Below are 24,074 nucleotides of genomic sequence, written 5' to 3'. Positions count from 1 at the left end.
TGCCCATTTTCGCTAATAGAGGTCTCAATTTGCAGCAACTTTGCCGAAGACAGTGTTCTGTTTTATCGAATGGGTGGATTTATACAGTCGTTTGTATGTTGGGGTCATATATGACCCCTCCGGCTCCAAAGGGTTAAGAAATCCCAGGAGGAATTTAGGAAGGAGTTTCTATGAAACCCATGAACCATTTTGTATGGAGGGGTTTTCCGGTCATTAGGCACGATAGTGAAATCATTTCAATAGGGACGTACAAATGTGGGCAACGCTGATATTTGGAAACCAGCTAAAATTTTACCATGATACAAAACAGTTGCACCATTTCACTTCCATCAGGGAAGGCAGTTTTGTGGTTTTCTTTAAACTAACCATTTCACGTTATATTGTGTCCTTGCTTAAGCCTTTAATTTATGAGTAATGTGTACTCTAGCAGTAAAACGTACATCAGTTCATAGTGTTGGGGAGGATATTCATTTTCGGCACGACACACCAACTATCGAGAGCAGCTTCCGTGGTTGCAGCTTCAATGCTGAAATTCATTTTATTAACTTAATTACATATATACATTTGTGCTAACTTCTAATGATACAATACATACAATTTGGTATCTCTTCGTGCACTATGAACTGCTTCCCTCCTCAACCAGCAATAAACTAATCACTATAGTTTCAGAGGCAGATGTACCCGTGTTGCCAGTTTCACATACATGCTATATCACCACAACATACCCCCGCCCGTGAAACTGGTAACGAGGTCGAACAATTCTGTTTGCCGTTTTCCCATGGAATAGCCTACATCGACGGATACCACTTATATTCACATTGTGCATTGTCTCAATGTACGGTCCATTCAAACGGGTGCCACCGGGATCGAAGACCACAAGCACGTTTGTCGTTGTTAACATTTTTGTTTTGAAAAATCCACTTGCGTTACTCATCCCGTATTGTCCATGGTTTGATACGGTTTCCAAAGCCATATACTTGTCGGTGCGCAGTTTTTGATTATCGCTGCTTCTGTAATTGCCATTCCTAGTGGATATAATTAACACACTAGAAATTGGCGGTATATATGATGATGCGACGAGTCGTGTCGCCTTCGATGGTATTGTTTGGGACCCTCTTTGTTCAACAGATACATCGATTGAATCTGTTCGGGGCGCTAATAACTGTCGATGAGACGGACCTTCTCTGCAGTGATGGGCAGTATTGCAGGCAATTTTTTGAGAAGATTTAACGGGTTGTTTTTCACGAACATCTTCACCATAATGTTGCCTTTTTACAGCTTCTCTTCTAGCATAAAAGTCCATTCGAATTTTGCGTGCAGCTTCTTTATATGCACGCTCAATTTCAGCCAACTCACGTTCATATTCAGCTTCTATCCTTTTCTCTTCATCCTCGTAATGCTTTCGCCATTGCTTGCTACGCTCCTCCAACTGTTGGAGAGCAAGTATTGTTGTCTCCATGGTGCTTTTCGAGTATATTGAGCTTCAAATTCATTGAAGTTTGTTGGGGAGGATATTCATTTTCGGCACGACACACCAACTATCGAGAGCAGCTTCCGTGGTTGCAGCTTCAATGCTGAAATTCATTTTATTAACTTAATTACATATATACATTTGTGCTAACTTCTAATGATACAATACATACAATTTGGTATCTCTTCGTGCACTATGAACTGCTTCCCTCCTCAACCAGCAATAAACTAATCACTATAGTTTCAGAGGCAGATGTACCCGTGTTGCCAGTTTCACATACATGCTATATCACCACAACACATAGTACAACCCGGAGTTCCCGCTTGCTCCAACAATACAAAACGTTTTGCAAATCGATTTTTACGATCATTCAAAGATAAATAAAACCTCATTAGCCAGCCATAACTCATCCTCCAGCCAGCGAACCGGGACAGCGGTACTACCTACCTAGTAATTGAAAATAAAGGGGCAAAAAGAATTACATCCAAACAATCAAACGATTACCATCAACCGGCTGAACAAATAGTTCCCGCCATTTATCATCACTATCGGTCTCTATAAATCAAACGTTAAGAAGCGGCAGGCCCTGGCTTCGCACCTTTAGCATTGCTAGTACCTAGTACCCACCCGGACGATTACTCTTTGGCAGTGTAGTACAGAGTAACTGAGAAACAGCAGGTGTGGTATTGATATATGATCGACTTCTTCTTGAACGGTGTAGGTACTTGCAGAAGAAAACGAAATCAACACCAACCCTCCCTCCCATAAATGAACAATTAAACGAGCAAAGAAATTGATTCGCCATAAAGAAATAATCGTTGATAACAGCAGCGAGAGGAGCAAAAAGTCAATATACACCAGCTAAGAGGTGGCTATCACGTCTGTAATAGTAGTTTACAACGTTCGATACGATTTCACAGCAGCTTTTGTTAGGGGTAAATATGGCATCGAATCGGAGAAGTAGCAGAAGCGCGAAAGCGAAAGCATCAGCAGCAATATAACGAGAAAAGCAATTACAGCTACAGCTCAAATTTTTATTCATACGGCGACCTCCATATGTGTTTGCAGCGCCGAGTATTAATGGCCATATAGCAATGAGTGTCATAATTTCTGCATCGGAGTGACGGTAATGTGCGTTGGACTGCTGTTGAGATTTACAATGATCGCTTATGTGTTTGTTGGGGATATACACAGATCGAAAAAAGTGTGAAGTTCTTTGACAAACGATACACATAGTTGGAGCATGGGATATCACAGAAGTCTACATGAAATATCATGTGAATATCATGAAATAACATGTAAACTTACATTATGTGTCATACATACAGTATGCACCACCAATATAAAGTTTACATGACTAAAATGAAGTTTACATGACGTGTAAACCTCATTATTTTTATCTGTGTACAGATGATCGGTCTAAGTTTTAAAACATTCCAAATTTACCAGTTTTTTGCGAAATCTACATGTTTTCGGTAACATACAAAACATTTAACCTGAATTTACATGAAATTATCAATAAATACTCACAAAATTTCACCAGGTATCGAGTTCCCAAGCAACACAACTTGTTATAATGATGTATATAATACATGTTTCATACAAATATAAAAGTTTTGTTCAGAATGCGGAAAACTTGTTTTCGTACACTTATATCACCGAAAAAGCGCAAAAAATGGCGGCTTATAAAACATCTTGGATGTAACTAAAGATGTTTTTCAATACATTGTTATAACATAAAATTAAGTATCGGATATGTTCTCAACAACATCGTAACAACTTAGTTTTCTAGCAGGAAATTTTTTATTTGTCAATCGCACACGATGCAAATAAATGTAACACTTATTATGTAATATTTGATCATGGCTCAACATAATTTTCGAATCTAACATTTCATTTGTAATTGATCATCTTGATATTTGATGACTGTTACCTAATTTCAAGTGCCATTTAAAATTTATGGTGAAATAAATGCATTCACTCATCATGGATTACTTCGCTTCCTATCGGATTGAAAACGAGAAGGGAGTTTCATGTTATCTCTCTGGTTTTTGTGAGATTTTCGGATCCATTTTCAGACATGCAACATGGTGGGTTCCTGACACAGTACCGCCAGGAAGTTTAAGAATGTTATTTTTTATTATATTGTATTAATGATGCTATTTTGACTGTAAAATTTGTGTACGTTATCGATAAGGCAATTATATTATTTTAAAGAATGTTTTAACTGCCCAGATAAATAATTATTGAGGTAAAAATTACATATGAATAAACAATATATAACAGTATTAGTTTAATACTTTTTAGCAGGCACTGTAATTTATCTGGCCTGATAGGGGAAAAAATCAAAATATTGAAAATACGTTTAAATTACAATTGTTCTACATCGCAATAACATGTTTGTCGAATGCTGCTTGAATCGTTTGAAAAACATTGAAAAAACATCATAACAACGATTGTACAACATCCATTTCCAAATAGCACACAACGATGTGATTTTTGTTTCTGGATACCTGTTTTGAACATGAGTATAACAATAACAATGTTTGAGTGCAGTTCCTGGAGCAAATCCTAATAAATTGATTTATTGTTATTTGTGGGATTAAAAGTAGTGTTTTGAAGTGATATTTGGCCGCCACGTAAGTACCCAAAGTGATTATTAAATAACAGGAGGCCTGACAATCAAGTGAAGATCAAAGGTGGCTACTTTCTCCCGAGCCATTCAGGCTTAAAATGAATTCCACAGTCGCCAAGCTTTTTGGAGCATACATATTAATGTACCTGTGTGAATACCTGCAAACGATAAAGAAATATCAAGTCCGGACAATTGCAAAGTATAAAAAATGAGCGCTGAATGCTATCATAGTTGGATTTCCTGGTAGTTTTGCACGCAAGAGATGTTTCATGAATAATGTTCATGTGAGTAAGGAGAGCCAGCGATCTGATAAACGTATACAATCACGTACTGAATACGTAAAAATAACGTTTTCATAACATATTACAGCCCAAAGGTTATAACTACGCGCTACTGAGGTTTGAAATATCATCTATAATTGAAAGAAGATAATGATCACAAAAATGTAGTGTAACCGAAGTTAAATTTACGTTACTGTAACTTGTGGTGAGGTTGATGAGATTTTTCAATACCTTGTTATTGCCAAACATAGTTAAAACATGATTTCAACATAAGATGTGTACAGATACGATTATGCTACTGTAGTACAACATCTTTTTCAAATTTCATTTTCAAAGATGTTTTCTGTGTTACTTGGGTTTTTTGTTGTTAGAGTATAAGCTGGGCTTGTGTTCACAAAATATTTTCACTTACTCAAAGTGTTTTACTGAATGTTGGGAGCGTCGCCTCCGTACTGACAAACACCTATTAATAGCAGTATTTCATTTGTGCAGCTTCAATGCTAAAATATTTATATATTATTATATAAGAATAAACACTAATTACAATAATTTTAACTTACACTAACGAAGGCTTACATTTCCAACCGATAAACACCTCACTCTACTGGCTGCCTTTCTACTGTCTTCTACGTTCCTACAGTGTTGCCAGTTTCACAAGAAAACCGCCACAACAATCTCCCCCCAGTGAAACTGGTAACGATAGCTCAACACCCTATCATATTTAAGTCAAACTATTCAGTTTTAAATTGAATTATATCCTCATACACTGTTTTAGTAAAAGTACAAAATTCGCGTATTGCAATTCTTGCGTGAATCGTTCACAAAAGTTCATCCAAGATCATAAACGATGAACCCCATCGCAATCTACATCATCATTACACCACGTGCTATGTACTGGTTCAAATTGCAACATTTGTTGTGTTCAAGATTACATACATTTTTTGAAGCCATTTGACTTGCATTCAATATTGTATTCAACTAAGTTCGTGCTGAACTGATGCCACAGGCAGGCACACTTGATTTCTTCGTTATTGTCTGCAGCTGTGTTGTGCTGTTGTTCTCTGTTTGTTTGCATTAGGCCGAATGGTCATCAGGCCGAAAGGTCATGAGGCCGAATGGTCATCAGGATGAATTGCAAGTCAGCAGTTATGAAACTAGAAACGGATCTGTTGTTTTACCTTTCTACAACAATTATTGCCAAAAAGTATTTTAACAATAGGGGGATTCACTTAACAGCGTAAACTGATTAAACTGATTAAACGTCGTGATCACCAAGGTAATCTTTGATTATTTCATTCGCTAAATCATGAAATATTTCAAATAAGCAAAAAATCATGGTTTACGCAGCAATTTAATGTTTTAGTGAGTGCCCCTATTGAAACTAGAAAGAATAGCCGATGTTTAAAAGAAGGATTTTTTTTATTTAAATATCAGCACATTCAGCGCCAAAAACTATTATGGCAGTGTTACTAGAAGGAATGACCTGTTTTTAAAAGAAGGAAAAAATCATGCTGAGGGTTACGGGTTCAACTCCCGGTAGGTCCATTAAATTTTCGTAAAGGAAATATCCTTGACTTATTTGGCTATATATATCTTCGTGCCTGCTACACGCCACATGCAACATGGTCATTGGCAGCGGAAGTTCTCAGTTTGTTCATCCTACAGACAATAAAAGAAAATCTTAATTGACTCCTAGTAACGAATTCATCTAATTGAGAAAACTTTGTACAAATATTCATGAATTTCAATTTTTTTTTATTTGAAATTGCCCTTTTTAAATCTTGTGAAAGAGATTATGGACAAAACGCGGGAATACGAAACGTCGCTTGCCAAATCGTTTAAAGCACAAAACGTTGGAAAGCAAATTCTGAGTTTTTCATTTTTTTAAAATGATGTTCATTCTTTCAAATCTCGATTTTTTTTTTCTTTTCGTCGACTTTGACTTTTTTTGCTAAATTTTTGTCAACATTATTTCTTCTAAGGTTAATCAAACCATATTTTGGGCGTTTTTCATGCAAAACTGAAATTTTATTCGTGTGCGCGCAATTTTATTTATAGCAGTTTTTTTTTTTAATTTTGCTCCAATCTAGGCTTCCACTTTTCGTAATTACTACTTTATGGTTAACCTTTTAGGCAAAATAGAAGGAAATGCATTCAACAATTTGATTTTTAAATAATTTTGCAACTTTGGTCAGTACTTTATTTTTATGAAATCCAATTATGTATTATGAAAATTGCGAAAATCCTAGCAGAATTGTTTAAAATTTTCACTGTTATTTATAACACGGTCTTTGATTTGAATTTGATTAAATGAATGGGATGGTTTAAAAAAAAAGAAATTTCGACCGATGCGCAAACATGTTGGCGGCACTATTTGAAATTGAAGCTTTTTTAAACATGGGCACTCAAGGAAACTTTATGATTCATTCAGGAGCTACAGGGGATAGACAAAATGATCGGGACAAGCAAAATTTTCACATTTCAAAAAATGTTCAACTAGCTGTAACTTTTCGAAAAGTGCATCAAATATTCTCAAATTTTTACTGTTAGTTCACTAACTAGTTGTGTATCAGTGGTTCAAATTTGGAAAAGATCGGGTCATTCTCCACAAAGTTATAAAAATTCTTGAAAAAGGTAAAATTATCCGATAGCCAACTTTAAGCTGTTATATCTCCGGATTCAATGAACCGATTGAAATGAAATTTTGACCATTCATGACTTACATAATGAACTCTGGAAAACATTTGACTTAACTTGAAGTTTTTAACAAGTGACAAAATTTTAGCGATTTTAATTTTTTCAAGATTTTTTAGTAAATTGGTCTATTTTTAATATGCATTCTAGGGTATATGTACCATTCCTTGGCCTAATTTGCAAGCCACCTTGACTATTTTGACCATAACTCATGAATTAATAGCACTAGAAATAATATGTTGACCCTATTACGCACTCTAGGCAATGCATGTTTCATCAATTGGAAGTAAACTAACGTAAATATTCAAGAATTTACTTAATTAAGTTGCAAAGATTCGATGCGATGGTATACAACGTTGGTCTATGGTTCAAAAATTGGCCTATAAGTGGATACAACGTTGGCCTATTGCTTTCCATGCACTAGAACCACTAATTATCTCATTTTTTCAATATTTCTGCTGAAGTATTATCTCTGTTTGATCACCAATCTTAGTTTTAAATTACATTTTTGAAGCCATATTTAAAAAAAAACTATAAATAAAGCACTTATACTAAAGTTCTTTCTTAATTTAGTAACGAAAACAACGAACCCTATTATTGTGTTATATTTTTACAGTCACCGCACACAAAATCTTTCTTCCTGTTCGTTCTTTCTGGTTTTTACGCAAGAAATGTTGTTGACGTCTTTTTATCGGTGTTTTTGACGTCACCTTACGGATGGGCCAAGATTTGGGTACATAGTGAAAATAATGTCCTCAATATTCGGCCCACATTTAATTTGTAAAATAGTATTATTCGTTGAAAACAAATTCACAAGTTCAAAATAGCGTCTTTGACCATTGCATCAAATGTTCAGTTATTGAAAAGTCATATCGAAATGTTCCAGAATCATGCCATTTATGATCATGTGTATAAACTACCCACTAAGCCGAAGAATCATGGCGTCTACAAAAGCTAAACAAAGTGACATTTTCATTCAATTTTAATATTCCAAAGTGCTAAAATTGAAACGAAATGTTACAGTTGTTTGACGCAAAGCTTTTCCGGTATCCAATTATGCGTGTTTGTTTGAGTTTTCGGTTTACGTTGAGATAGGCCGAACGAGGAGACTATGCCAACGAAGCATCCCGATACCCTATTACTTTTTAATTTTTTTGGTGGCTTTGTTGTTACTTTCCTTCAAAACACATTTATATATAAGTCAATTAGAGGGAAATTAAATGAACTATAATTTGCATCTTGAATTTTGAAACGATGTTGATATTTTGGATAATTTGGTGTTTTATTAGAAAAATTATCTAATCATTATAATTTTCTTCTGTGTTAAGAATATCAAATTGAGTCAATGGTTTTTCATAGCTCATTATATAAGTCAGAAATGGTCGAAATTTCATTACATTCGGTTCATTGAATCCGGAGATATAGCAGCTCAAAGTTGGCTATCGGATAATTTTACCTTTTTCAAGAATCTTTATAACTTCGTGAAGAATGGTCCGATCTTTTCTAAATTTGGACCACTGATACCCAACTAGTTGATGAACTTACAGTAAATACAGTGAGAATATTTGATGCATTTTTCGAAAAGTTACAGGTAGTTGAACACTTTTTGAGAAATGAAAATTTTGCCTGTCCCGATTATTTTGTCTATCCCCTGTACAGTTTCAAGAGGAACTTTCAATGCAAAACTCGTGTCAGAGCCAGGGATGGCAAAAATATTTTTTTCTCTTTTCCGTTCATCGATACCGACAGTAAAATAAAAACAAAACAACGGCAGCACCAACATCATCAGCAGCCGCGCCGTCGGCAGTCAAGCTGGCGCTTGATAGTTTTCGCTTCCCCACAAAAATATTTATGAGCAGTCATGCCGAGGCGCGTGATTGCAAAAAATGTCAAATATGCTCAACTGCTAATAACTCACTTGTTTTAGTGAATAATTTGAATCTGAAAATAGCCAGAGCACACTCCTAGTTTTGTGATGCATATACAGAAGTTCGTCTAGAAGCGGTTTGAAACGCAGAAAAATGCGAAAATGGGAGAGACAGAAATTTCTGTCGTCGTTGTGCTCGAGTACCGGCGCTCTCGCGCTTGGAAACCGTTTCGAGGAAAAAGGCTGCTGAAACAAAAATGTTGTGACATTTATTTTTCGAACAGTTTGAGTTTGGCTGGGCCTGTGATGTTCGTGTGAAAAAATACAGCCGGTAACCGTTTTTTTTTCAGTACATTTCCCATCCCTGGTCAGAGCCAGCCTTATGATTACTTTCTTGATTCAGTCCTGTAAATCAAGTTCCTTGCATGAACTTCCAATTCACCTTGTCATATAATCACCAGTGATCACCAAACTGTGGCCCTCAGTTTGGTTGTTTGCGGTCCTCATGAATATTTTGAAATTTCCTTATGAAAATGAGTTTTGAATCTCCAATGAATAGGAATCTCTGAAGGAATTCACGGAAAAAAATCCTGAAGAAATCCCCGGAGGAATTACTGAAGGAACTCTCGGAAAATGCATGAAAGAATCTCCGGAGGAATTCTTGAACGAATCCCCAGAAGAATTCCTGAAGAAATCTTCGGAGGAATTCCTGAAGTAATCCACAGTGGAATCTCTGACGCAACTCCTGAAGGAATTCCCGATGGAATTTCTGAAGGTACTTTTGAAGGAATCCCCGGAGGAATTCCTCAAGGAATCTTCTTAGGAATTCCTGAAGGAATTCCAGCAGGAGCCCCTGTAGGTATCCTCGGTGGAATTTCTGAAAGAATCTTCGGAGAAATTTCTCCTTGATGGAATTCCTGAACCAGGAAACACTCTGCCGCAGCGGGACATATTACAAGAAAAAGAAGATATGCAGTGTATGTAAAAAGAACATAGAAGTAGACGCCTCACCAGCATGGAAAATTGGCTTTCTACGATTTTCTAGTCAGCCCAGTAGATAAGGCACCAGCAATGTAAAAAGCTGAACCAACCGGAATGACTTCATCAGTTCCAGAAATAGTGATTATGATGTGCAAACATTCGGAAGCGAAGTGAATCTTCCCAGCGCTAGTAAACCATACGTTCAAGTGAATATCATCGTCGTCGTCTCTGCCGCTCGGTGGTTCTTGTCAACGTCAACCATTTATTACGAGATTAAATATACATGCTTGCTGGATAAAAGGCAGCAGCGAGTCTCATGCATTCGTGGAGTGGCCCCCACCCCACGAGAAGTGGAACCTGAATGCAGTTCCGGCTCCGGAGTGAAAAACGAATATTAAAATCGGCGGAGAATGATGCATGGCCTAGGCCATGATAATGTGATAGCCGTATAAAAATGTCATCGCGCGCAAGATGCTACCCCCCAATGACGCTTTAGCCCGACCGTGTGGATCTCATCTCGTTTCATATCAGCGTAGAGCATCCACACGTTTGTTTGGATGAGGCTGAGGGGAACAATCGTGAGGCGACGACGGGAGCAGAAATACAATGCAAATAAAAAAATAACTGAGCCTCTTTCCGGTAACGATCGTTGACGACGCCATTTTGGGGGGCTCCCGCTCCGCTTCTCCACACGTTTGGAAATGGATATTGTGTTGCAGAATTACGACGTTGATGATGACGGCGGCGCGCGCGGCGGCGATGCGATGGTGATAGCAAACGCTGATGATATGACAAAAGCAAGCACTCATCGTGGTCCTATCCGTGGCGAAAAGTGATACTTGTTGCCCCCGAATTTTCATTTTTTTTTAATTTGGAGAGCAAATGGTATTTGCCATTTGTTTTATTCGCGTTTCTTGTCTGAGCATAATGCATAAATCCTGATATGCTCTTGGGAGCAATATCTAGCCGGTATAATGTGGGTTGAAAATGGTTTTTTATGCATGCGAAAACTTTGTGCACGTGACGCGTTTAATCCACTTTCCTAGTGATTATAAAAAAAAAGCGTTTTTGTTTTCAAAAATATAATATTGATTTTAACGAATATTTACAGTGGGGAACGTGAGTTGCCTTGACTTTACTTGAAACGATACAAATCCAATCCGCTGCATTCGATGTCAATTGAAGGCAAGTTCAAAACTCTTGACTCCAATCAAGGAGAGTAAGGTACGGCCACTGCAAAATGAATCATGGTTTCGCGTTAATCATATAGTACAGTGGTGCTCATCCTGCGACCCGCGGGCCGCATGCGGCCCTCCAAGCCTTAAGATGCGGCCCGCGGGGTACTTTAAGACGAATCGAAATTTTTGAACGATTATTTGAAATAACTCGTTAAATTTATTAGGAAATCAAAAAAAAAAATGATAAATTGATAAATGATAAATGATAAATAAACAAAAAGAACAATCCGTTCTGGTAAGATTCGAAATCGCAACTCCGAAATATTTCAGGCCAAACATTTCAATAGGTCCTATCTGCATTTGAGAGGCTCTCTTTATTCACTTTCTCTTTCAATTATTGCAATGTAATGGTACACTTTTCAACTATTTTTGCAGTACAAATCAAAAGACGATTATTTTGATCATCGTTCAATGCAAGGAGACAATCATAATACAAATAAACAGCTGAGATATTAACAAAAGAGAGCGAAACCAAAGAGAGCCTCTCTTCTGCAGATAGGACCTTTAGACATGTTTGGCCTGATTTCGGCATTTAAGCTAAGTCATGAAGGCAGCTTATAGTTATTTATAAGTGGTATGAATCAAATGAAAGTTTGTTAAAAATGTAATCTTGAATCATTTAAAAATTAGTTGCAGTTTTTAAGCGCAGTCAATGCAACGATGAGCAAATATTTCACATTTTGCCTTTCCGAAGAACATAAAAACACAAAGCACGAAGTTTTTGAAAAATTTTTCAACAAATCTCAACTTGGTTGCCAATATTGTTTTATTTTCACTGTTTGTTTAAACTTCTATTATAAGACTCGAACATTTTTCGAAACAAAACATACGAATCCAATTTGAATTGTCCAAGCAAAACTCCTGAACAAACTTAAAGAAAAAAATCTCAGGCGAGATTCATAAAGCGTCTCCTGTGCCCTTTTGGAGAAACTTTTGGATACATTTTTGTAGAAACTCCAGGAAACATTATTGGAGACAAATTTTAAGCAACTCTAAGGGAAATATATGGAGAAACTCAAATCATCCTGGAGAAAATATACCTGAAGAAACTCAATGAGAAAGTTGTGGCGATACTGCATGGAAATTATAAGCATCTCCTAGAAAAATGTTCTGGTGCCACTCTAACAGAATAAATTCCTTGAGCAACAAAAAGAGAATTTTCAGGAGTAACTACAAACAAGATTCCAGGACCAACTGCATCAAGACACAAAAGATGCGTAGAACGCCTGAGGAAAATTTGAACAATAAATTTGAAGCAACTTAAGGAGATAATGTTGAAGAAACTTCCGGAAGCAATTGTTAACCTTTCGTAACTCGCGCGGTTGACTACCTGAGGCAGCACCACGCTAATGCTGAGTACAAAAAGCGAGATTTTTTCAACGTGTTGTACAAAATACAACAGCGCGATCGCTCGAGGGTTAAAATCTAATTTTTGAAGAAATTTAATGATGAAGTATTTCATTTACTTTAGAAAAATTTTTGGAAAGAATTTACTCAAATCTTCAAGAAACTCTTGGAAAATTTTCGGAAAAATCCTATACTAGGAGAAATTCTTGGCAACGATTAATGAGGAATTCCTGAAGTGACTTCAGGGCAGTTCCAAAGGCAAATCTAAGAGGAGTTCTTGGAGGTGTTCCAAGAGAATTCTAGAAAAACTTAAAGAAACTTCATGAAATTTCTCGAAAACCTTCTGGAGCAACTCCACAAGAATTTTCAGGAGAAAATCCGGCAAACCTATTTGGAGCGATTCAAAAGAAATTCTTGTAAAAGCTGCTTGACAAATTATTGAAGTGGCTTCAAGGCAATTCTAGGGGCAACTTCTAAATTGTTTGTTTGAATTTCAATTTGAAGCTCAAAAGTTTTTCTCAACCAAACTTATGAATCTAAATTGAACTCCACGAAGGGCAATATATTGTAAAGTTTGACCCTTACACAAGTTCTGAACAGTTCAGATTTTTAATAAATATGCTTTACAATTGTTCTTTTTGTTGTTTTTGTGCATCGATGTTCTATGCGGCCCGCAGGTCGATCCCGAATTCCAAATTTGGCCCGCGGTATCCTCCAGCCTGAGCACCACTGATATAGTATATGGAACAGCTTTAGTATGGAATACTAGTAATCCAGAACATCTCCGCCTAACTCTTATTCAACAGCTTCTACCTAAGAATGCAGGTCACTGTAGGGAACTAGGAAGAAGGGTGACCAGTAACTCCACTGCACTGCGTTTTCACGAGATAGGTTAGCACAGCGTTCCTCAGATTAACTATCGTTGTGGGCCAACATTGAATTTAAAAAAGCGACTTCAGAACGCCTAAAAAAATTCTATTAGCAATTTTCAAGATTCAACAAAACAGTATTACATAGATTTTCGGATTTGATCAATGAATTTATGAATTAAACAAAACGGAAGAAAAACCTTTTTTTATTATTTTTATTCCTGAATTTTAATATAGAAGCTAGTTCTTCACATCTTACTGAAAGTATATTTAGCAAATAAAAAGAAAATCGCGTTAAGTACTGTTCCTTTGAATTCCACTAAGAATTTGCATCCTTTGACAGATACGTATTTCGACCTCAACTGTAAGGTCGTCTTCAGTGTCTTGTACTTGAGTCGAGTCAAGTGCAAGGCACTGAAGACGACCTTACAGTTGAGGTCGAAATACGTATCTGTCAAAGGATGCAAATTCTTAGTGGAATTCGATTTTCTTTTTATTTACAGATATTCCCCTAACAAGCCCAGGTTAATCATCATATACTTATTACTTTTTTTGGAAAAAAAAACTGAAAAAGTAGGTTTTATGTCTCTGGGAAAGGATGTTCTAGTTTAAATCTAACAGGAACTTCAGTCCCACGGGCTTCCCGCTATTCCGGAGATTCCTTCAGGAATTCCTCCGGGGACTCCTTCAGAAGTTCCGCCGGGGATTTGTTCAGGAATTCCTCTAGGGATTAATTCAGAAAGTCCTCCGGGGATACCTTCAGGAAGTCCTCCAGGGATTCCTTCAGGAAGATCTCCGGGGATTCCTTCAGGAAGATCTCCGGGGATTCCTTCAGGAAGATCTCCGGGGATTCCTTCAGGAAGATCTCCGGGGATTCCTTCAGGAAGATCTCCGGGGATTCCTTCAGGAAGACCTCCGGGGATTCCTTCAGGAAGACCTCCGGGGATTCCTTCAGGAAGACCTCCGGGGATTCCTTCAGGAAGACCTCCGGGGATTCCTTCAGGAAGACCTCCGGGGATTCCTTCAGGAAGACCTCCGGGGATTCCTTCAGGAAGACCTCCGGGGATTCCTTCAGGAAGACCTCCGGGGATTCCTTCAGGAAGACCTCCGGGGATTCCTTCAGGAAGACCTCCGGGGATTCCTTCAGGAAGACCTCCGCAGATTCCTTCAGGAAGACCTCCGGGGATTCCTTCAGGAAGACCTCCGGGGATTCCTTCAGGAAGACCTCCGGGGATTCCTTCAGGAAGACCTCCGGGGATTCCTTCAGGAAGACCTCCGGGGATTCCTTCAGGAAGACCTCCGGGGATTCCTTCAGGAAGACCTCCGGGGATTCCTTCAGGAAGACCTCCGGGGATTCCTTCAGGAAGACCTCCGGGGATTCCTTCAGGAAGACCTCCGGGGATTCCTTCAGGAAGACCTCCGGGGATTCCTTCAGGAAGACCTCCGGGGATTCCTTCAGGAAGACCTCCGGGGATTCCTTCAGGAAGACCTCCGGGGATTCCTTCAGGAAGACCTCCGGGGATTCCTTCAGGAAGACCTCCGGGGATTCCTTCAGGAAGACCTCCGGGGATTCCTTCAGGAAGACCTCCGGGGATTCCTTCAGGAAGACCTCCGGGGATTCCTTCAGGAAGACCTCCGGGGATTCCTTCAGGAAGACCTCCGGGGATTCCTTCAGGAAGACCTCCGGGGATTCCTTCAGGAAGACCTCCGGGGATTCCTTCAGGAAGACCTCCGGGGATTCCTTCAGGAAGACCTCCGGGGATTCCTTCAGGAAGACCTCCGGGGATTCCTTCAGGAAGACCTCCGGGGATTCCTTCAGGAAGACCTCCGGGGATTCCTTCAGGAAGACCTCCGGGGATTCCTTCAGGAAGACCTCCGGGGATTCCTTCAGGAAGACCTCCGGGGATTCCTTCAGGAAGACCTCCGGGAATTCCTTCAGGAAGACCTCCGGGGATTCCTTCAGGAAGACCTCCGTGGATTCCTTCAGGAAGACCTCCGGGGATTCCTTCAGGAAGACCTCCGGGGATTCCTTCAGGAAGACCTCCGGGGATTCCTTCAGGAAGACCTCCGGGGATTCCTTCAGGAAGACCTCCGGGGATTCCTTCAGGAAGACCTCTGGGGATTCCTTCAGGAAGTCCTCCGGGGATTCCTTCAGGAAGTCCTCCGGGGATTGCTTCAGGAAGTCCTCCGGGGATTCCTTCGGGAAGTCCTCCGGGGATTCCTTCGGGAAGTCCTCCGGGGATTCCTTCGGGAAGTCCTCCGGGGATTCCTTCGGGAAGTCCTCCGGGGATTCCTTCGGGAAGTCCTCCGGGGATTCCTTCGGGAAGTCCTCCGGGGATTCCTTCGGGAAGTCCTCCGGGGATTCCTTCGGGAAGTCCTCCGGGGATTCCTTCGGGAAGTCCTCCGGGGATTCCTTCAGCAAGTCCTCCGGGGATTCCTTCAGGAAGTCCTCCGGGGATTCCTTCAGGAAGTCCTCCGGGGATTCCTTCAGGAAGTCCTCCGGGGATTCCTTCAGGAAGTCCTCCGGGGATTCCTTCAGGTAGTCCTCCGGGGATTCCTTCAGGTAGTCCTCCGGGGATTCCTTCAGGTAGTTCTCCGGGGATTCCTTCAGGAATTTCCCCAGGGATTCCATCAGGAATTTCCTTATGGATTACTTCAAGAATTCCTCCAAAGATTCCTTCAGGAATTCCTCCAAGGATTCTTTCAGGAATTCATCCAAGGATTCCTTCAGGAATTCCTTCAAAGATTCCTTCAGGAATTCCTCCAGGGATTTCTTCAGGAATTCCTTCGGAGATTCCTTCAGGAATTCCTTCGGAGATTCCTTCAGGAATTCCTTCGGAGATTCCTTCAGGAATTCCTTCGGAGATTCCTTCAGGAATTCCTCCAGGGATTTCTTCAGGAATTCCTTCGGAGATTCCTTCAGGAATTCCTTCAGAGATTCCTTAGGAATTCCTTCGAAGATTCCTTCAGGAATTGATTCGGAAATTCCTCCGGAGATTCCTTCATGAATTTCTCCGGAGATTCCTTCAGGAATTCCTCTGGGAATTTCTTCAGGAATTCTTCCGGAGATTCCTTCAGGAATTCCTCAAGAGATTCCTTCAGGAATTTCTCCGGAGATTCCTTCAGGAATTCCTACGGGGGTTCCTTAGGGAATTCTTCCAGGAATTCGTCCAGGGATCCCATAAGATATTGGGCGAGGTGCAAGAATTAACTCGATAATTTTTGGTCGGTGTTTAATATGGCGGGAATTAGATAAAAACCCTACATGAGATGCTTTATGTAGAGAAGAGAGGAAAGCAAGTATTTCGACATTACGAAAAGGTCCTTCGCCGACCGGGAACCGAACCCATCATCATCGTCTTGTTAATTTCTGCATGCTTACCGCTTCGGCTACATTATTGATTATAGATTGTTTGTCATAGTAACAACATTGTTTCATTGGCGATATGAGATAAGCATGGATTACCAATAGGTGGATTTATTAGAATAATTTTTTTACTAAAATGCAAAACATGTTAAACGTTCAGCTCTACTCAGTGTAGAAACCTCTCGCGTAAGTTTCATGCTGCTGTTGTGCCATGTTGAAATGACTCGACAGAGTGCGGTCAGCGCCCCATAGATATTCGAGCTATACATATTCCGCACTGCTCTCGTTCTCATCATAGAGCAACTGTTATAGTTTGGCATTTAAATCCGGACCAAAAGAAATGAACAAACGGAACATTCCGGCGGGACCGATAACCAACTGTTTGTTCCGGCAGTTCATCAGCCTTCGCAGTTGGACACCCAGTAGAGAACATTCTCACTTCGCTCGGGAGCGCCAGCAGAGTTGGCAGCAGCCTCCAGCAGCAAAAGCTCATTACTGTATTGAGCGGGGCAATTCGTAATTCTTGGCAATGGTCAGACGGAGCAACAAATTGGCACTAGGAATTGTGTGCTCTGTGGCGGCCGGCCCGCGCAACAAAAAGAATCGTCTGAAAAAAAAGAGGCTTGGGGCGGTCTGGTTCAATGAGGCTCTAGCTAGAGCTACAATCATCGCCATTCACCACCACCACCACCACCATGGAGGATCGCGCAAACGAAAAAGAAAAGATAACAGGAAGCGGCAACCAGTAGCAGCAGAAATAAGTAGAAATTATCAGTGTAATTATATGGCAGATGTGTTTTATTGACGTTTAATTGCGGTAATTAATCCTCTTCTCTGGTGCGTTGTTGGCGCCGCGCTCCAACGATCGACCCCAACAAGTGCAGTGGGGTAGGTCAAGAGCCAATGGGAGGAAGTTTTTCATTTGGTTTGGATTTTCTTCGGATCGGATTTCAGAAGATTGACTTGTTGAGCTGGTTGGAATTGAGCTGGTTGTGCATTGCTTTTGGGGGTACTTTTCGTGAGAAATTGGAACAACAATTTCGCCTCGCCAGGAGATTAGCATATGTTTTTATGTTTCTACGGGTTTCACTCCAATACCAATTTCTTGGGTCATTATTCTAAGCTAGTCAGCTTGCCGTGGAAGAAGATAAATTAGGCAAACCGATCCTCCTCTTCTCGTGCATACCAGTCAGCAACTGAGGTAGAGTGATTTATGGAGCTTTGCGGCAGAGAAGGATTTTACTTAAGGAACTCCTGGTTCTTCCTCATATTGAGCGTCTGTTATCCTCGAGTAATCGCGCTGATGTATTTTGTACAACATGTTGAAAAAATCTTGCTTGTTGTACTCATCTTGGTGGCCAATCGTGCGACTAATGTAACCTTACTTATTAGAAAAATAAGTAAATCAAAAAGTTTGAAAGCTGTTTAATGTGGAGAAAGAAAGAAACTGGCGATGCATTCACTCGGCCACTGACAACTATTTACAGTGTAGGGGAAGAGAGAAAAATATTAAGGAAGTCGTTCGTGCGATTCCAGCCGCAGGCAATGCGAGAGAGGAGTATTCATGGTTGTTGGTGAGGTCGTTCCACATTATTTAGAAAAGCATACAACATGTTATGCATAGCATATGTCACTGCGTCTGTGTGAAATAATACGAATGTTAGTGCCATTTGCGTTTAATGGCAAGAGAGGGCCAGAAGAATCAGGTATAGACCACCAACCCCTTTAAAATTGTATGATTGAGGAAGCAGACGAAGAAAATGAAAATTATTTGAAGAGACAGTGCAAAATGAAACCGAATTCATACATAAGCCATTCTATATCCCCAAAAATTCAATTCATTCCCAAAAGTCAGAGAAAGTGAACTTCCTGCCATGCATTATTCTTAAAAAAAATCCCATCATTGGTTTTATTATCGAATTACATCCCGTACCATCTCTCTCGAATCTTCCAGCATTGACGACGAAAGTAATTCCCCAAAGAGCCGTGAATGGAGAAAATTTCCGGCAGCCAGCCAATTCCGCGAAATTTCGCCCAACAGACTACTGTATAGCAGACGGAACCATCCAGCAGCCCCGTCCGTAACTCAATCAAAAACGAAATCAGTTGTTAATCCTGATCGGTTGCCTGTCAAATCAAGGAAAGTTTGAGCCTTCGTAGAAGCAACAGCATCAAAAAAAAAGATGAAAGTGAAGAAACATAAATCCGAAAGCGAATCTTCACCGACGAAGAGGCGAAATGACGGTTTTCGGTTTTTGGATTTTCCTCCGTTTTTCGTGACTAGGTACCTACTACCAAATCTGTTTGAGTTCAAGTTGAATCTCGACCGGGGGGAATGGGTTGTTCGATTTCCTTTTGTCGATTCCCGAGAAGGGTGCTGGCTGCGTCGTCGTCGTTCTTCTTTTTGGAACGCGTCGTCGTCAACCTTGACGATGCTTGAACGACCGATATCCGCCGCAGACGTCGCCGCCGCTGCCGGAATCGAGCAACTATTGGAGAAATCGGAAGGCTCGGAGATTTGGAACACCTTCCGTTTCACAATCGTCTCGCCCGAGAGGATGAAGACGACTACCCGGTGACATTAAATGTGGCGGGTGGCTGAGGGAGTTGACGAGTGCAATCGGATCAGGTTGACTGACGAAAGGAAGTACAACATATTTGGTAGAAAAAGATTCTTCAAGGACAATGTAGAAACTGCAAGTTGGGTAAATTTGAACACTTTATTGCAGGGGGTTCAATTGCTTGAAAGCATCAAAACTGGAGTGCAAAAACATTGTATTCGGATATTAACATTGCATTACTTCTGGATGAATTCCTGAAGGAGTCTTGGTGAAATTCCAAAATAAATCTCAGGAGAAATTAAAAAAAAAAGTGCAGGAGGAATTCCAAAAGAAATTTCTAATGAAATCCTCGGAGAAAATTCTGTATAAATTCTCTGAGGAATTCCTGAAAGAATCCCCATGGGAATTCCTACAGGAATCCATGGAAGAATTTCTGAAGAAATCCCTGGTGAAATTCCAAAAAAAAATCCCCGAATGAATTTCTTGCAGGGATTTTCCGTGGAGGTCCTCTAAGGTTTCCTCCTGGAATTCCTCCAGGGATTCCCCCTGGAATTTCTCCAGGGATTCCCCCTGGAATTCGTCGAGGGATTCCCCCTGGGATTCCTCGAGGGATTCCCCCTGGGATTCCTCCAGGGATTTCCCCTGGAATTTCTCCAGGGATTTCCCCTGAAATTTCTCCAGGGATTTCCCCTGAAATTTCTCCAGAAATTTTTCATGGAATTTCTCCAGGGATTTCCCCTGGAATTCCTCCAGAGATTCCCCCTGGAATTCCCCCTGGAATTTCTCCAGGGATTTCCCCTGGTTTTCCTCCTAACTTTCCCTTGGAATTCCTCCAGGAATTCCTTTAGAGTTTTTTTTAACAGATTCCCCCAGGGATTTCTCCTTTGTTTGCCCAGAAATATTTTCAGGGATAGCCCCGGGAATTCCTCCAGACACTCCCGTGAATTCCTCCACGGATTTCCCCTGGAATTCCTGCAGGAATTTGCCCTGGAATTTCGCCAGGGATTTCCCCTAGAATTTCTCCACGGATTCCTCCTGGAATGTCTCCAGAGATCCCCGCCGTACTCCCCCTGGGAAAAATTCACTTGCAAATAATAATTGCTTTGCATGAGCGAGCATACTTCTATTTGGTGAGCTCCTTCCATGTCACCACAAGAGAATAAAGATTCACGTTTAATTACAGTTTCAGTTCCCCGAAACGGTTCGAGCATCCGTAGCTCCGAATGTTACAGCTCTTTTTCTGCCATTTAATCTCCAAGGATTTAAGCTGGAAAACAACTCCTGCTGCTATACAACAGATCCCACTAGTCACCGATGACTGGATGGATACCGTTGACCAATGACGAATTTCTCATTCAAACTGTGAAACGGCGACAAGTGGCATTGATCCCTGATGCAAGCGTTCGCATAGAAGCAACCAAAAAAAAAGTCGTATCCTTCCACATTGAGTGCCCCAGGCACCGCACATAACCGGATCCCGATGCAACGTGGTGTATTGATTGACGCACAGTGCATTGTTTCCCGCACATTCGTTCATTGCATTGCCAGTATCGCAACGCACGGCGTTGGTTGGTTGTTGTGAATCCACTTTTCCGTCTGTCGCCATCGACCATCGTGGCACTACAAACAGGCACGATATCATCGAAGCACGTGATGAAATGAAAATTCCATTTCGGCCCCTGGAGGGGGAGGGCATTAAGGCTCGTTCGAGCCCCTCCAGCTTTCCCGTTTCTAGCGAGTCCGGTTTTTCACGGCGGCTCGTAACGGACTTACAATGGGAAAAAGGTAAATAGTAGTTGGTACGAAGATTCGTTGCGATTCGTGGACCACGTCGGAGTGGCGGCGGTGGCAAACAAACTTTTCGTAAGCGAAATTGGCTTTTCTTTGTATGGTTGCTTGGGAGAGAAGGATAATAAAGCTAGCAAAGGCAGCCTTGCTCGGTTGGAATGGAAGGTCGTCGTCCCCTCGGGTGCGTGTGGAGGGACGGAGCCGCTAGAGATGTAATCCCATTAGCCGTGAGAGCTGGTCTGATACCTGGTGAAATGCCATCGTTCTGAGAATGCTTTCGAGTTTAGATAGTGCTTTGCATTTGAAACCGATTTGTATAATTGAATGCAATGGAAACGACTTAGAAAGCTTTTTGAGATAAATTTCCGAGAAAAGATTGGTTTTCAGCCTTCAGGAAAATCAAGAACGATTTTAGGATTCTGTTTGAAGTGTTTTCTGCACTTGTTGAAGAAAGAAATATAAAGCTTATATATTTGTTGCATCAATGGCACTTGCGACGTTTGCAAACTGTTTGATGTAGAGAAAAAATGAAACTGATTATGCATTCGCTCGCCCATTACAAAATATATACAATGTGTGTGGGGGAAAAAGATGTTGTTGGATTCATTTGTGCAATGCCAGGAATGTGGAATTCTCTGCTCGGATGCTCATGATTTTGTTCTGCGATACACACAAGGATGCATGATTTTTGGTGAGCTCGTTCCATATAATTCGAAAAAGCAGCATGCATAATACAAATACATAATACTACTGAGTGTGTGTTAAATTATGTCAATGTTTGGTTAAGGAGAAAGAGTTTCATGAACCTTGGTTCACCTTATTTAGCAAATCTGCAATTTTTGCGTTATTACTTTGTAGTGATAAAGGATTTACTATTGGAAACTAACCCATTTCTGTAAAAGTCCTAGTCAGGTTAACCCGTAAACACCCGGGACGATCTACTTTTGGTAGAAATGCAATATCTTCTTTGTTTTAAAACATTTTACCCCGGAATTTTTTTTATAGTCAAGGGGAATAGTTGTGCTAAGAAATGCATGGTACCTCCCCCCTTTGCACCCTCCCCCCTTTTGCGGGGAGCCGAAAATACGTGGCTTTTTTGTATTTTTTATAAATTCTGCATGTTTTTGCTCAAATTTCATCGTTTTGCTAATCATCAATAGTTTTCACTGATCCTAGACATGCAATGTATTACTACCCATCATAGTCTGTTGAAGTTTTGATCCCAGAGCTATTCTTAGGCCTCCAAAATACTCCAAAGTTTGTGACACAAATGTAACTTTCTCAACCAAATTTTATGCACGATGAATAATCACAGAACATAGTCTACGGTACTCAAAAAGCCTCAGAGAACCCCTAGAAAATTCACGGTACATGACTTGGGTGATCTAGGTCATCCAAACTACTCTGGAATTCATTTTCTTAAGATCTGAAACATCTACCATCGTTTGTGTTCACTCTGTTCAAGAAATTTTGTCACGTTGATGTCCATTAGACCTCACTATGCTATGAGCAACTTGATATTGTGGTAGTTGGACATTCCGTGAAATACAAATGGCCTCCAATACACTTTGAAGTTTGGGTTACGATATCTACATACTGTATCATGCTTTAGATGTGAAAAATATTCGTGGAATGTAGTCTATACTGATGATGGAACCTCAATGCACATCTATAATGCTTTTGGTACACTCATGGGATATTCCAGGTTTTCCAAACTATTCTGGAGTTAGGAACTTCAAGGCCTACAGGCTCTACCCTTGTTTTTCTTCACTCCAACGGCATAATTCTTTCACGATTGTGTCTGTTGCACCTTATTATATTACGAGTATCTCTATTTGTTGTTATTTGGGTGTCTGCTGGCAAAAGAAGGGACACAATGTATTTTGAAGTATGGGTCGCAATATCTGTAAAACTTAGAATATTTTTATTGTAGCGAATGTTCGCGGAAAATAATCTACGCGACTCTTAGAACCACAGAGCACAATCTGAAAATTTAGCAACATTCACTTGGTGATCTAGGTCATCCAAACTGTTCTGGAGTTAAGACCTTCAAGCTCTACAAGCTCTACTCTTGTATCTCTTTATTTTATCGATGTAATTCTTCCACGATTACCTCTGTTGTATCTCATAATATGTTGAGTATTTCTTTGTGTTTCTTGTGCATCCACTGACATACAAATGATCTTTATGGTATTTGGAAGTGTCGGAAATTACCCAAGAACTCCCCTAGACATTCGTCGGAAATTCCTCAGAAGTTCATCGTGATGTTCTCCAAGAATACTTCTACGAGTTTTAGGGAATGTCTCAGGACTTCCCGTGAAATTCTTCAGGAGGTTCCCAGCAGTTTCTCGAAAATTTCATCAGGAGGTATTCTGGAATTCCTCCAAAAGTTCCTCAGGGATTCCTCCGAAAATTCCCCGAGGATTCCACGGAAGTCCCCTAGAATTCTTCCAAGAATCCTTCCAAGAATTTCAAAAACTCCTACTGGACCTTCCCTAAGAATTTGACCAGAGAACCCTCTAAGATTTCTGCCAATAATCCCTTCAGGAATTTCACCAGAAATTCCTCCAGGGATTTTTCAAGAAATTTCTTCAAAAATTATTTTAAAAAATGTTCCAGAAATTCCTAGATTCTTCAGGAAACCTCCAGAAATTCCTCAAGAAAATACTCCCGGGCAACTCCAGGGATTCCACCGAGAATAACTGCAAGGATTTCTCCAAGAACTTCTCCGAGACTTCTTCCAAGAATTCCTCCAATATTTCTCAAGGAAATACTTCAAGAATTCCTCCAAAACATTCTCCAAAAATTCCTCCAGGAATTTCTCCAGATATTTCTTCAAGAATCCGTCCAGGAATTTTTCCAGGAATTCTTTTAAGAAGTTCAACAGGAACTCTAATAAAAATTTCTCCAAGACCTTTCTCCAATATTTATGTCAAAATTCCTCCAAGAATCTGTCCCAAAGTTTTGCCAGGGAT

General features: G+C 40.3%; 1 protein-coding gene and 1 long non-coding RNA gene across 4 annotated transcripts in view; one reads left to right on the top strand and one right to left on the bottom strand.

The window, feature by feature from the left end:
• Nucleotides 1–24,074, top strand: part of LOC109421283 (pseudouridylate synthase RPUSD2) — a 646,492-nt gene that overhangs the window by 378,581 nt on the left and 243,837 nt on the right. The gene's annotated exons all lie outside the window — the stretch shown is intronic.
• Nucleotides 505–1,771, bottom strand: LOC134289027 (uncharacterized). The gene is made up of 2 exons (XR_009998225.1): nt 1,644–1,771; nt 505–1,574 (listed from the first exon to the last, which is right to left on the bottom strand). It is a non-coding gene; the product is annotated as an uncharacterized LOC134289027 (long non-coding RNA).

Source organism: Aedes albopictus, chromosome 2, assembly GCF_035046485.1.
Source record: "Aedes albopictus strain Foshan chromosome 2, AalbF5, whole genome shotgun sequence".
Classification (NCBI taxonomy): domain Eukaryota; kingdom Metazoa; phylum Arthropoda; class Insecta; order Diptera; family Culicidae; genus Aedes; species Aedes albopictus.
This window is presented reverse-complemented; position numbering and strand designations above follow the sequence as displayed.